Genomic DNA, 15,409 nt, shown 5'->3' with positions numbered 1-15,409 from the left:
CAATAGAGACACGGAAGACCTAATTGCAACAATCAACCAACCTGACCTCATTGACTTATACAGAACTCTCCACCCAACGGCTGCAAAGTATACTTTTTTTTCTAGTGCACATGGAACATTCTCTAGAATAGACCACATATTAGGTCATAAAACAAACCTTTGCAGAGTCCAAAACATCGAAATATTACAAAGCATCTTCTCAGACCACAAGGCAATAAAACTAGAAATCAATAACAGAAAAACTAGGGAAAAGAAATCAAATACTTGGGAACTGAACAATACCCTCCTGAAAAAAGACTGGGTTATAGAAGACATCAAGGAGGGAATAAGGAAATTCATAGAATGCAACGAGAATGAACATACTTCCGATCAAAACCTCTGGGACACAGCAAAAGCAGTGCTCAGAGGCCAATTTATATCGATAAATGCACACATACAAAAAGAAGAAAGAGCCAAAATCAGAGAACTGTCCCTACAACTTGAACAAATAGAAAGTGAGCAACAAAAGAATCCATCAGGCACCAGAAGAAAACAAATAATAAAAATTAGAGCTGAACTAAATGAATTAGAGAACAGAAAAACAATTGAAAGAATTAACAAAGCCAAAAGCTGGTTCTTCGAAAAAATTAACAAAATTGATAAACCATTGGCTAGACTGACTAAAGAAATACAGGAAAGGAAACAAATAACCCGAATAAGAAACGAAAAGGACCAAGTAGACACATGAGACTATGTGGGCAGCTCCGTCTGGAGGGGAGGTGAGAAGGCAGAGGGAATCAGAGGCTGGCAGATAGGCCATGAAAATAGAGAGTGGAGAGAAGGAGTGTGCTGTCCCATTGGGGGAGAGCAACTAGGAGTATATAAAAAAAAATATAGCAAGGTGTATATAAATTTTTGTATGAAAGACTGACTTGATTTGTAAACTTTCACTTAAAGCACAATAAAAAAAAGACCACTATTATTATAAGAGCTTCCAAAATAGTTTAAACAGAGGAGAAAATATTCTTTGATGGTTATGGGGGAGGAGGGAGGGAGGGAGGGAAAGGTGTTTTCACTAATTAGATAGTAGATAAGTCTTATTTTAGGTGAGGGGAAGGACAACACACAGTACAGGAGAGGTCAACACAACTTGACTAAACCAAAAGCAAAGAAGTTTCCTGAATAAACCCAACGCTTTGAAGGCCAGCGTAACAGGGACAGGGCTCTAGGGACCATGGTTTCAGGGGACATGTATGTCAATTGGCATAATACACTCTATTATGAAAACATTCTGCATGCCTCGTTGGAGAGTGGCGTCTGGGGTCTTAAACACTAGCTAATGGCCATCTACGATGCATCAATTGGTCTCAACCCACCTGGAGCAAGGAAGAATGAAGAACACCAAAGACACAAGGTAAGTATGAGCCCTTGAGAGAGAAAGGACCACATAAACCAGAGACTTCATCATCCTGAGACCAGAAGAACTAGATGGTGCCTGGCCACAAAGGATGACTGCCCTGATTGGAAACACAACAGCAAACCCCTGAGCTAGCAAGAGAGCAGTGGGTTGCAGACCCCAAATTCTCATAAAAAGACCAGACTTAATGGTCTGACTGAGACTAGAAGGACCCCTGCGGTCATGGTCCCCAGACATTCTGTTAGTCCAAGACTGGGACCATTCCCAAAGCCAACTCTTCAGGCAGGGATTGGACTGGACTGTAAGACAGAAAATGATACTGGTGAGTTTCTTGGCTCAAGTAGACATATGAGACTATGTGGACAGCTCCAGTCTGGATGGGAGATGAGGAGGCCAGAAGCTGGCTGAATGGACACGGGGAGTACAGGGTGGAGAGGAGGAGTGTGCTGACTCATTGAGGGGGGAGCAAATAGCAGTACATAGCAAGGTGCATATAAGTTTTTGTATGAGAGTCCGACTTGATTTGTAAGCTTTCACTTAAAACACAGTTAAAAAAAAAAAAAAAAGACACCCCAGCGGCTTCAGCAGTCCATCTGTAGGGCCAAGGCTGCAGGCTGATTCTGGGCTTTGCAGGGTGAAGGAGGGAGGGAGGGTCAGACTCATATCCTGTCCCCAGTGAGCTGGCCCCACATTTCAGGGTCAAATTTGGGAGCCCTATCTGGAAAGTGGGAAACTCTGGTGGCATAGTGTTTCAGTTTGCGGCTGCTAACCACAAGGTCAGCAATTTGAACCCACCTGGCGCTCCCTTGGAAACACTACGGGGCATTCTACTCTGTCCTATAGGGTCGCTATGAGTCGGAATCCACTGGACAACAACAGGTTTTTTTAAATCTGAAAATGGAGCTACTGGTGCCCTCCTCCTCTGTCCTTTCCTCCAGCTACTGCCTTGTGGTCCCCCACCCCACCGCTCCTTTGGGTTCCTATCCACTAAAGCCTCATGTGCCTCCTTTTGTAGGGTACTATGGCTTGATGGCTTATCAGCAAAGGAGCCAGTCCCTTATCAAGGATAAATGCCCCTTTCTTCCATGAAGGATAAGAGGCCCTCAGGCCAGGTTAGTAGGATAGGTAAGAAATAATTTTATCATCCTTCATTTCAAATAGAGGAGACTTTTCTATTGCAAGTTAAATACCAAAGAGAAAGTAAAACACCCAACAGGCTAAAGCCTGAGGGGGCGCTATGGGTCTGTGCAACTGAAAGGACTGCAGGAAGTTGCTGGCTTCAGGCACAGCGAAATCCAGGATTTGGTTCTCTTGAGGTTGGTCTTCCTGCTCCAGCTTCCCCAGGGTTTAGAAGAGAGGAGCCGCGTGACCTGCCTTATGTTGTAAACAGCCCAGCAGCTTCAGCTGTCCATCTTTGGGGCCAAGGCGGCAGACTGCCTCTGGGCTTTGCAGGGTGAGGGAGGAAGGGTCAGACTGAAGCCTGGTGTCCCACAGATCCAGAGCTGCAGAGGGAGAGAAGCCTGGAGATGGGCAGAGGGTCCCCTGGAGTATGGAGCAGAGTTCTGATGGGCACATGCCTGAGGAGACTCTGAGAGTCCATGGGAAGGACCCCTGGTAAGGGTTAATGGTGGTAACCACGCCCAGCAGGGCCAAGCAGGACCAGGAATAGAATCTGTCCCTTTCCACTGGAACGGAAAACGTCAGGATCCAGGAGCCATGGGGTGGAGTACTCAGCAGTGAGGAAACATTGATGCTACCCTTAAAGTCGCTTGGGTCCCACTGAGCAAATCTTAAAAGTAAGGCTTGGAAGGGAACATACTGTTTCCAAGAAACTTAAGAGCATCCTGGGAACAGACAAAATTATCGGGTACCCAAGGTAAAAGTCACCATGTCTGACAACCAGTCTGAAAGAACCAGGTCTACAGAGTTGGAACCGACTCGATGGCAGGTAACAACAATTAACAGCAAAAAGCAGCAGGACAATCCAGCCCATAACAGGGAGAGAAATCAATCAATGAGAGAGGAACAGATTGGAAAGGTAGATGCAAGACTGCCCGTATTTGCAGTCAACATGATCGTCGGAAAGGTAGATGCAAGACTGCCCGTATTTGCAGTCAACATGATCGTCTAAGTAGAAAATCTGATGGAATCTACAAAGCAGCTCCTGCAACTAAGAAGTGAGTTTAGCAAGGCTGCAGGACACAAGGTATTTTAGAGGGAACTAACCCTCCCCACCCTGCCCCCGCCAGCCAGGCCCAGGCCCAAACACTTTACCTATGGTCCCAGCATTCACCGCCCCCCATCCCCACTGATCTGAAACAAGTCCAGTAAGCCACAAAATTCCTCCTCCAGTGTTTTGGGGCTGTTTGCTCTCCTCATGTAAACTAGGTTTTTTTGTTTTTGTTTTTTTGTTTTTTTTTTAACTTGGGCAGGGAGTGGAACCAAGAGCTGACAGGGATGTGGGGGAAACCAGAATCCTGGCTGGTAGTGGAAACATTTTCTGGAGAGTAATTTTGTGCTGTAGATTAAGAACCTTAAGTCATAAATAGCAAAGAAGTAAATATTTCACTCTAATTCTACCTCTTGGAATCCACCTTAAAGAAAGAACCACCCATGGAAACACTGATATACAAGAATCCCACTGAACCATTGCCTATAATAAGGGGAAAATTGGAAAGGATTGAAGTGTTCTGCAATTTCACGATAATGCACTTTCATGCATCCATTCAAAAGCCTGTTTCCGAGGACATTTTAGAAACAGGAGAAGCTCATATGTTAAGTGGAAAAATTCAGGAAAAAATGTAATGCTAACGACAACAAAAATTCAATGTTAACCTTGCGAAAAATTGTACTTTATATATGAGTGTTATAACTTTACTACATAGAGGCGACTATAAAACCAAACCAAACCAAACCAAAAAAAAATCCAAAATGTTCAGAGTGGTGAATGCTGAATGAAAGGACACGAGTGATTTTCCTTTTCTCCCATTTCCCAAATGGTCTTCAATTACCTTGTACTATTTGAATGTGTGAGTCCCAGAAGCTCCCCTCCAACCTGAGGACAAGGAACTCTGGAGGTGTGGGAGCTGAAAAGGAACTCAGACACGGAGTAGAAGCTCAGTTTTATTCTCTGCAGTGACAAACATTTAAGCACATTCCCCCCCTCCAACAACAGGGAAACAAAACAAGTGGGCAGAGAGTGCCCAAGGGCCAATGCAGGCAAACCGTTAGACTGGCACAATCAGAAAGTGGCAACTACTCCAGGAACCAATGCCCGGGGCGGGGGGGAAGCACTGCCCAGGAGGGGACACAAGCCTAGGTCTCAGCCCCCTTTTGCCCACCGAGGCTTAGCGGAAAACAGGGGGCCCAAAGCGCTGAATATTCCGCACCACCAGGGAAAGATGGTCGAGGAAGGAGTTGACAGCAATTTGGAAGAGAACAGGGTCTTCAGCAGTCCATCTGCTAAAGTGAGGGAGAAAATAAAGCCAAGTTATAGGTCAGGAACTCTGTCTATGCTAAGTGCACCACGCCCCTTCCTTCAACCTAACATTTAGGTGTCTCCCTGTCTCCAGGAAACGCTGGCGGTGTAGTGGTTAAGTGCTATAGGGCTGCTAACCTAAAGGTCACAGTTCGAATCCACCAGGTGCTCCCTGGAAACCCTATGGGGCAGTTCTACCCCACCCTATAGGGTCGCTATGAGTCGGAATCCACGGGACAGAATGGGTTTGGTATTTTTGGTTTGCCCTGTCTACACTACAGCTCCGCTGCTACTGAGATTAGCCCGGGCACCTGCGACCCCAGCAGGCACCCTCTCGAACTTACACAGCCAAGATGCTTCCGTCCACGGTAAGCTCCTTATGAATCACCCCTTGGTGGCGCTGGATAATATCTGGGGCCAGGGCCCTGCGGGCCATGTCCGCCTCCAGGGGCGATCGGAAAGGCACGGTGAGGGAGCTGGCGGGCATGTGGTTAAGGCACCCCTGGATACTGGCTTTGTGCCCCAGACTCCTTCTCCCTCCCAGGCCCACTGCCCCCCATCCCCCTCCACACCAGCTCTGGCCACCTTGGCCTGCCTCCCTCCTCATTCAGTCGCCCTTTGTCTGCCTTCTTCCCCGCTCCAGCCCTTCAGCCATCCCCACCCCCTGTCCTATGAGGCTTCCCCAGGTCGCTCCCCCTCCCCTCAGTCCTCCCACCACTTCCCACTCAGTCCCGCCCACAAAAGCCGCTCTTGGTCGGTACTCCTAACCCCAGACCACCCCCCCTCCACACCTGCGGTCCCGGTGCGAGGGGCGGGGGCTGCTCTCTTTGGAAAGGATACAACTCGATCAGTCGGCTTGCTGGTCCTCCAGCTGCAGGCACCGTGTCTCCATCCGGCCCAGGGCCATGCGGTACCAGCTGGACCTGAGGAGCCTGGTCGACTGGGGCGCCCACCGCTCCCTGGCCGCTGGGGCCGCTGGGACCTCCACGGCCGGGGCGGCCACCAGTGCCAACCTGGCAGCCACCGCCAGGGCCATCAGGGCCACCCTGGTGGCTACTGCTGGGGCCCCCCTGGCCACCGTGAGCACTCTGGCCGCCGGGAGCACCCTGGCCGCTGAGACCACCCTGTCGGCCACCCCCGGGGCCATCCTGGCCGCCGGGCCCGCGAAAGCCATCGGGGCCGCCTCGGCCTCGGGGGCTTCGGGGGCCACGGGGGCCGTCGGGGCCATTGGGGCCGTCAGGGCCGTGGGGGCCGCCTCGGCCTCGGGGGCCGTCGGGGCCGTCGGGGCCGTCGGGGCCGCCTCGGCCTCGGGGGCCATCGGAGCCGTCAGGACCGCCCTGGCCACCCTGACCGTTGGGGAGGCGGCGGCCACGCTGGTCGTCTGCACCTCCTGGCGCACCCGCCGCGCCGCCTGCGCCGTCGTCTGCGGCCTGCATGGCTGCTCCTGGCCTTCGAGTCCCAGTTCAGAGCACAGCAAGAACCAGCCGACCCTCTCCACAGCGGCTGAGAGAAGCCACTCCCCTTAGTGCGCGCTGAGACTCCAGTGCGCCTGCGCAAACAGGCCCCCCAGAGGACGCAGGGCACGTGATGTGACCTGTTCCCGCCAAGCCTGCCCTCTCCTGGTTGCAGTAGACCCTCAGGAAGCTCCGCCCCTTCGCTTGTCTTTTGTCCCAAGTGCGCCAGTGCAAACAGGTCCTTTTTCATGGTGCCCAGTGAGTGCGTGGTCAGTTCTTACCAAGGGGGCTATGCCATGATGTTGGTGTGGAGGGAATGAGGCTCCCTCAGTAAGCTGCGCCCTCAACGCTCCATAAGACCACTCGGTACCAGAGCCAACAAGCCCTCCCTTGGCCTCCAGTGGCCCCAAGTGAGAAGTTGCACGTGGACGGCCCCACCCTGACTCCTCTGGATGCCCTAATGCCCCCACCCATTACTTCGTGTGGGTCAAGGCATGGCCCCCAGAATGGGCAGGCCGGCCCTGGTGCAGGAAGCCTTGGGGCCAGCTCCGACTGGGGCGGGTGGAGGGAACACTAGGCCTCGACAGCCCGGGAGTGGCAGGGGGAGGAGGGCGGTCCTCAGCTTCCTTCTCCTGTCCCGACACCCACTCAACCCTGCTTTCACGGTGCAGGGAGTGGGCTGGACAGGGGCGCACCAAGAGAGCAGGTGGCAGGTGGTGAGAACCTGGACACAGGCAAAGAGGACGGCGTATGAGACCACTATTATAAAGAAGTCAAGAAAAGGTTTAAACACAGAAGACAACATCCTTTCATGGTTATGAGTGTGGGGAGGGAGAGGAAGGGGAAATCAGTAACTAGATAGCAGACAAGTGTCAACTTTGATGAAGGGAAAGACAACACACAATACAGAGGAAGCCAGCACAACTTGACCAAAGCGAAGCCATAGACGTTTCCTAGACACATCCACACACCTTGAGAGACCAAGTTACTGGGGTGGGGAGCTGGGTTCATGTGGTCCTTTGGTTTAATATTTTCCTCGTGTCTTTGGTTTTCCTCATTCTCCTTTGCCCCAAACGTGCTGGGACCAATGGATGTAATCTTAGATGGCCGTTCTCAAGCTTTTAAGACTGCAGACGCTACTCACCAAGGTAGGATGTAAAGCATTTTCTTTATGAAGTATGTTATGCCAGTTGACCTATATGTCCTCTGAGACTGTGGTCCCCAGCTCCCCAGGATGGGATGTAGCACCCTTGCTCAGGCCACATCCCTGATCCAATGTAAAGGGAGTTTCCCTGTGGTGTGGTCTGCACCACCTTTTATCTTACCAGAGATGAAAGGGAAGCAAGCAGAGAGTTGGGGACCTCATACCACCAAGAAAGCAACACCGGGAGCAGAGTGCGTCCTTTGGACCTGAGGTTCCTGTGCCGAGATGCTCCCAGACCAAGGGAAGACTGGTGACAAGGACCTTCCTCCAGAGCCCACAGCGGGAGAAAGCCTTCCCTTGGAGCTGGAGCCCTGAATTTGGACTTTTAGCCTACTGGAACTGTCAGAGAATAAGCTTCTCTTTGTTAAAGCCATCCACTTGTGGTATTTCTATTCCAGCAGCACTAGATGACTAAGACAGTACCCATGTGGCACAGCCAAAGGGGTAGTTCAAACCCAACTTGAACCCAAGGTTTGGAAACCCAATAGAACAACCATTCCCATGGGGGAGACCTCTAACGCTGATGATACTGATTTGACACCGCTGGGAGACAAAGACACTTATAACTCTAAGCAGGGTAGAGAGAACCCCCACAAACCAAACTATATCCAATAAACACACGCACACACCCTGAGAAAGAAGACAAAAAACTGAAACGGAGGCCCACAATTTGATCCAATTGGAAGTCCAAAATTTACTGAAAGAATGTATACCAAAAAATGACAGAAGGGTGCTGACCGATCTTAACATTTGAACCCAAATCTGGGAGGGGTCCACCCACCTTTGCCGGCTGACAAGATCACATACTTCACGGAAACTTTCTTAATTTATGGAACGGACATAATATGTACGTGAGGATGGCACTTTATACCAGTCATTCAGGGAAGAAATAAATATGTCTTGAATGCCTAGTATGTGTCGGGCATGGTTCTAGGCCCTGAGCTTAGAGTGAAGAACAAGAAACCGAAGTTCCCTCCGTCAGGAGTTTACATTTTCATGGGTGAAAATGGGGTGGCTGAGGATGGTGGTGGGGGATGGAGCAGCTGCTTTAGCTGAGGGTGTGGAAAAATATCTGAAGAATTGACATTTGAGTTGAGACCTGAGCAATGAGATGGAGTCAGCTGTGGGAAGATTTCAAGGAAGAGGATTCCAGGTAGAAGGAGTGGCAAGCAGCTTTCAGCAGTCTCTACAGAGTTTTTGCATTTCGTTACCCCTTCCTCTTTAGAGTGTTAAAAAGCAAAGGTGTCACTTTGAGGACCGAGGTGCTCCTCACCCGAGTCGGGGTATTGTCAATGGGCTCATATGCATGCAAAACCTGGGCAGTGAATGAGGAAGACCAAAGAGTAATTGATGCCTCTGGATTATGGTGTTGGCCAAGAATACTGAATATACCATGGGCTGCCAGAAGAAGGAACAAATCTAAATCTGTCTCGGAAGACATACAGCCAGAATGCTCCTTAAAGGGCAGGATGGAGAGACTTTGTCTCATGTATTTTGGACATGTTATCAGGAGGGGCCAGTCCCTGGAGAAGGACATCATGCCGGTAAGGTAAAGGGTCAGCAAAAAATTGGAAGGCCCTCAAGGAAATGGATTGACGCAGTGGCTGTAACAATGGGCTCAAACACAGCAATGAGTGTTAGGGTGGCGCAGGACTGGGGGGCTTTTCGTTGTGTTGTACCTAGGGTCACTACTAACTGACTCTACGGCACCTAACAAAAACAACCACCTTTCCTCCACTGGACAGCCGATGTTAAACGCCTGGAGTGTGTCTTTCCACATCTTTCTCCATGCTCACACAATCGTATAAAATGTACACATCTATACATACGTCAATCCATATTGACTGCATGTTTGATCAATTTCAGACTGCAGAAGTTGGTAAAAATCTTCAATTTCTTCATCTTTGGCATTACTGGTTCGTGTGGAAACTTGAATTAATAGTCGTATTAACCGGCCTTCCTTGTAGGCCTATGGACGTTATCCTATCACCGACAGCGTTGTACTTCAGGATAGATCTTGAAATGTTCTTTTTGACGATGCACGTGATGCCATTCCTCTTCATTTCGTCGTTCCCGGCAACATCACGAGAAACGGAAAAAAGATTGAAGTTGGCAAGGATTTCGTTTTACTTGGATCCACAATCAACACCCATGGAAGCAGCAGTCAGGAAATCAAACGACATGTTACATTGGTCAATTCTGCTTCAAAGGCCTCGTTAATGTAACTTGTTCATAAGCGAAGATGTCACCTTGAGGACTAACGTGCGCCTGACCCAAGCCAGGGTATTTTCAATCGCCTCATATGCACGTGAAAGCTGGACAATGGATAAGGAAGACTGAGGAAGAACTGAGGCCTTCGAATTACGGTGCTGGCGAAGAAAAGTGAACACGGACGGCCAGAAGAACTAACAGGTTCTGTCTTGGAAGAAGTACCGCTTGGACTTCTTTCTTCAATACCGTCAGTTCTTGATCATATGCTACCTCCTGAAACGTTTGAACGTCGACCAATTCTTTTTGGTACAGTGACTCTGTGTATTCCTGAAATCTTAGTATGATGCTTCCTGGGTCATTCAATATTTTGCCCATCCAAAAAAACGAAAATCAAACCCACTGCCGTCGAGTCGATTCTGGCTCATAGCAACCCCATAGGACAGGGTAGAACTGCCCCATCGGGTTTCCAAGGAGGACCTGAGGATTCGAACTGCTGACCTTTTGCTTAGCAGCCGTAGCTCTGCAACCACTACCCCCACAGAATCCTTGAAAACTGCAACTCGAGGCTTGGCTTTTTTCTTTGGTTCTTTCCTCTAGAAGAATGCTGAGCCTTTTCTTCCCTTTTGGTTTTCTTTCTCCAGGTCTTTACACATTTCATTATACTACTTTACCTTGTCTTCTCATGCTGCCCTTTGAAACTTTCTGTTCGGACCTTTTACTTCATCCTTTCTTCCATTCGCTTTAGCTGCTCGATGCTCAAGAGCAAGTTTCAGAGTCTCCTGTGACATCCATCTTGGTCTTTCCTTTCTTTCCTGTCTTTTCAGTGACCTCTTGCTTTCTTCATGTATGATGTCCTTGGTGTCATCCCACAACTCGTCTGATCTTTTGTCATCAGTGGTCAATGCCTCAAATCTATTCCTGAGATGGTCTCCAAATTCAGGTGGGATATACTCAAGGTTGTATTTTGGCTCTCGTGGACTTGTTTTAATTCTCTTCAACTTCAGCTTAAACTTGTGTATGAGCCGTTGATCGTCTGTTCCACAGTCGGTCCTGGACCTTGTTCTGTCTGATGATCTTTTCCATTGTCTATTTCCACAGATGTAGTCGATTTGAATCTTGTGTTTTCTGATCTGGTGAGTTCCGTGTGTATAGTCACTGTTTAATGTTGTTGACAAAAAGGCATTTGCGATGAATAGGTCATTGGTCTTGAAAAATTCTATCACTTTATCTCTGTTGTCGTTTCTATCACCAAGGCCATATTTTCCAACTAAGGATCCCTCCTCTTTGTTTCCAACTTTCGCATGCCAATCACCAGGAATGATCAATGTGTCTCGATTGCATGTTTGATCAATTTCAGGCTGCAGAAGTTGGTAAAAGTCTTCAATTTCTTCATCTTTGACCTTAGTGCTTAGTGTGTAAATTTGAATAATAGTCATATTAACTGGTTGTCCTCGTAGGCGTATGGCTATTATCCTGTCACTGACAGCATTGTGCCTCAGGATAGATCTCAAAATGTTCTTTTTGATGATGAACGTGACGCCATTCCTCTTCGTTGTCATTCCCGGCACAGTAGACCATATGATTGTCCGATTCAAAATGGCCCATACCAGTCCATTTCAGCTCACTAATGCCTAGGATATGGATGTCTATGCCTTCCATTTCATTATTGATGACTTCCAATTTTCCTAGATTCTTCCTTCATACATTCCACGTTCTGATTATTAGTGGATGTTTGCAGCTGTTGCTTCTCATTTTGAGTCGTGCCACATCAGCAAATGAAGGTCCCTAAAGCTTGACTCCATCCACATCATTAAGGTCGGCTCTCCTTTGAGGAGGCAGCTCTTCCACAGTTATATTTTGAGTGCCTTCCCGCTCGAGGGGCTGATCTTCCAGCACTGTATCAGACAATGTTCCTTTGCTGTTCATAAGGTTTTCACTGGCCAATATTTTCAGACGTAGACTGCCGGGTCCTTCTTCCTAGTCTGTCTTGGTCTGGAAGCTCCACTGAAACTTGTCCACCATGGGTGACCCCGCTGGTATTTGAAATAACAGTGGCATAGCTGCCAGCATCATAGCAACACCCAAGCCACCGCAGTAGAACAGACTGACAAATTAACAGACAGCTGCTGAAATAAAACCATAAAAAGCATTAGAAGATAATACAAGAAAACTTTTTATTATCTTGGCTGGGGCTAGATCTTCAGAAGCAAAGCCCAAAAGACAGAAGCAATAAAGGAAATATTTCCTTTGATAATTCAGTTCAGTTTGACAAATATTTATGGGTCACATGCTGTGTAAGAGGTACTCTTATAGGTGCTGCAGGTCCATTGGTGAGTGAAACAAAGGTCTCTTTTTGTTAAGGAGCTTACATTCTGGCAGGATGTGGTGGGCACTGCTGGTGCTCCGCCCAAATCCTCCTATGGGATCCCTTTCACTGTTGTGCATCCCCCTTTCTAGCGTAAATGTACTTTTGCTTCCAACAGCCCACACCCATGTCTCTTTTTCAGAGGCTCAACCCTCAGGCTACTGGAGCTGTTATGCCTGAAAGAGCAGAGTTGGCAGTGTGCTGGGACTGCTTTCTCTGCTCACCCCCCAGGCAGCCCTTAGTCAATGACTACCTAATGGGAACTGGAGGGTGGGTGGGTTTCAGAATTATGGCATCCCAGCTCCTTTACCTCAGGTTGGGACAAACTCTAAGTGGAAACTTACAGCCCAGAGTTCCCCTGTGGGGATCTGGCTGAATCTTTCCTCCTCTTCAAGGATTTGCCTGAGATCACACCTTTGCTTGGTTTCTTCCCCTTCGCTTTCCTGCTTCCTCCACTGTCCTGGTCTCTGTGCCTGCCTTTAGGGAATTCAATTGTAGAGAGTATTTTCGAAAAATGGCTGAAACAAGATTTCCTGTCCCACTAGCTCTTCCAGAACCTTTCCACTCTTCCGCTGTCTTAGTCCTCTAGTGCTGCTGTAACAGAAATACCACAAGTGGATGGCTTTTTTTCTTCTTGTACTTTTTTTTAAAAAGAATTTTATTATGCTTTAAGTGAAAGTTTACAAATCAAGTCAGTCTTTCATACAGATATTTATATACACCTTGCTATATACTCCTCTCCCACGTGTCTGTCAGTTTGTTGTACTGTGGAGGATTGAATGTTGCTGTGCGATGCTGGAAGCTATGCCACCGGTATTCAGATACCAGCAGGGTCACCCATGGAGGACAGGTTTCAGCTGAGCTTCCAGACTAAGACAGACTAGGAAGAAGGATCCAGCAGTCTACTTCTGAAAAGCAATAGCCAGTGAAATTCTTATGAATAGCAGTGGAACGTGGTCTGATACCGTGCTGGAAGATGACCCCCCAGGTTGGAAGGCACTCAAAAGACAATTGGGGAAGAGCTGCCTCCTCAAAGTAGAGTTGACCTTAAGGACGTGGATGGAGTAAAGCTTTTGGGCCCTTCATTTGCTGATGTGGCACGACTCAAAATGAGAAGAAACAGCTACAAACATCCATTAATAATTGGAACCTGGAATGTACGAAGTATGAATCTAGGAAAATTGGAAATCGTCAAAAATGAAATGGAACACATAAACATCGATATCCTAGGCATTAGTGAGCTGAAATGGACTGCCGTTGACCATTTTGAATCAGATAATCATACAGTCTACTATGCTGGGATTGAGAACTTGAAGAGTAATGGTGTTGCATTCATTGTCAAAAAGAACATTTCAAGATCTATCCTGAAGTACAATGCTGTCAGTGATAGGATAATATCCATATGCCTACAAGGAAGACCAGTTTTTTTTTTACAAGGAAGACCAGTTAATACGACTATTATTCAAATTTACACACCAACCACTAAGGCCAAAGATGAAGAAATAGAAGATTTTTATCAGCTGCTGCAGTCTGAAACTGATCGAACATGCAATCAGGATGCATTGATAATCACTGGTGACGGGAATGCAAAAGTTGGAAACAAAGAAGGATCGGTATTTGGAAAATATGGCCTTGGTGATAGAAACAATGCCGGAGGTCGAATGATAGAATTTTGCAAGACCAACGACTTCTTCATTGCAAATACCTTCTTTTGCCAACGTAACCGGCGACTATACACATGGACCTCGCCAGATGGAACACACAGGAATCAAATTGACTACATCTGTGGAAAGAGACGATGGAAAAGCTCACTATCATCAGTCAGAACAAGGCCAGGGGCCGACTGTGGAAGAGACCATCAATTGGTCATATGCAAGTTCAAGCTGAAACTGAAGAAAATCAAAGCAAGTCCATGAGAACCAAAATATGACCTTCAGTGTATCCCATCTGAATCTCGAGACTATCTCAATAATAGATTTGATGCATTGAACACTAGTGACTGAAGACCAGATGAGTTGTGGAATGACATCAAGGACATTATACATGAAGAAAGCAAGACGTCATTGAAAAGACAGGAAAGAAAGAAAAGACCAAGATGGATGTCAGAGGAGGCTCTGAAACTTGTTAATGAACGTCGAGCAGCTAAAGCAAAACGAAGAAATGATGAAGTAAGAGAACTGAAGATTTCGAAGGGCGGCTCAAGAAGAAAAAGTATTATAATAACATGTGCAAAGAGCTGTACATGGAAAACCAAAAGGGAAGAACACGCTCGGCATTTCTCAAGCTGGAAGAACTGAAGAAAAAATTCAAGCCTTGAGTTGCAATAGTGAAGGATTCTATGGGGAAAATATTAAATGATGCAGGAAGCATCAAAAGAAGATGGAAGGAATACACAGTTATTACACCAAAAAGAATTAGTCGATGTTCAACCATTTCAAGAGGTGGCATATGATCAGGAGCCAATGGTACCGAAGGAAGAAGTCCAAGCTGCTCTGAAGGCATTGGTGAAAAACAAGGCTCCAGGAATTGATGGAATATCCATTGAGATGTTTCAACAAACAGATGCAGCACTGGAGGTGCTCACTCGTCTATGCCAAGAAATATGGAAGACAGCTTCCTGGCCAACTGATTGGAAGAGGTCCATATTTATGCCTATTCCCAAGAAAGGTGATCCAACCGAATGTGGAAATTATAGAACAATATCATTAATATCGCACGCAAGCAAAATTTTGCTGAAGATCATTCAAAAATGGCTGCAGCGGTGTATCGACAGGGGACTGCCAGAAATTCAGGCCGGTTTCAGAAGAGGACGTCAAGCGGGGATATCATTGCTGATGTCAGATGGCTCCTGGCTGAAAGCAGAGAATACCAGAAGGATGTTTACCTGTGTTCTATTGACTATACAAAGGCATTTGACTACGTGGATCATAACAAATTATGGATAACATTGTGAAGAATGAGAATTCCAGAACCCTTAACTGTGCTCATGAGGAACCTTTACATATATCAAGAGGCAGCTGTTCAGACAGAACAAGGGGATACTGATTGGTTTAAAGTCAGGAAAGGTGGGGGCCAGGGTTGTATTCTTTCACCATACCTATTCTATCTGTATGCCGAGTAAATAACCGAGAAGTTGGACTATATGAAGAAGAGCAGGGCATCAGGATTGGAGGAGGACTCATTAACAACCTGCGTTATGCAGATGACACAACCTTGCTTGCCAAAAGTGAAAAGGACTTGAAGCACTTACTGATGAAGATAAAAGACCACAGCTTTCAGTATGGATTGCACCTCAACATAA

This window comes from Elephas maximus, chromosome X (genome assembly GCF_024166365.1).
Source record: "Elephas maximus indicus isolate mEleMax1 chromosome X, mEleMax1 primary haplotype, whole genome shotgun sequence".
Taxonomy (NCBI): domain Eukaryota; kingdom Metazoa; phylum Chordata; class Mammalia; order Proboscidea; family Elephantidae; genus Elephas; species Elephas maximus.
The sequence above is the reverse complement of the archived record's forward strand: the minus strand, read 5'-3'. Positions refer to the sequence as shown.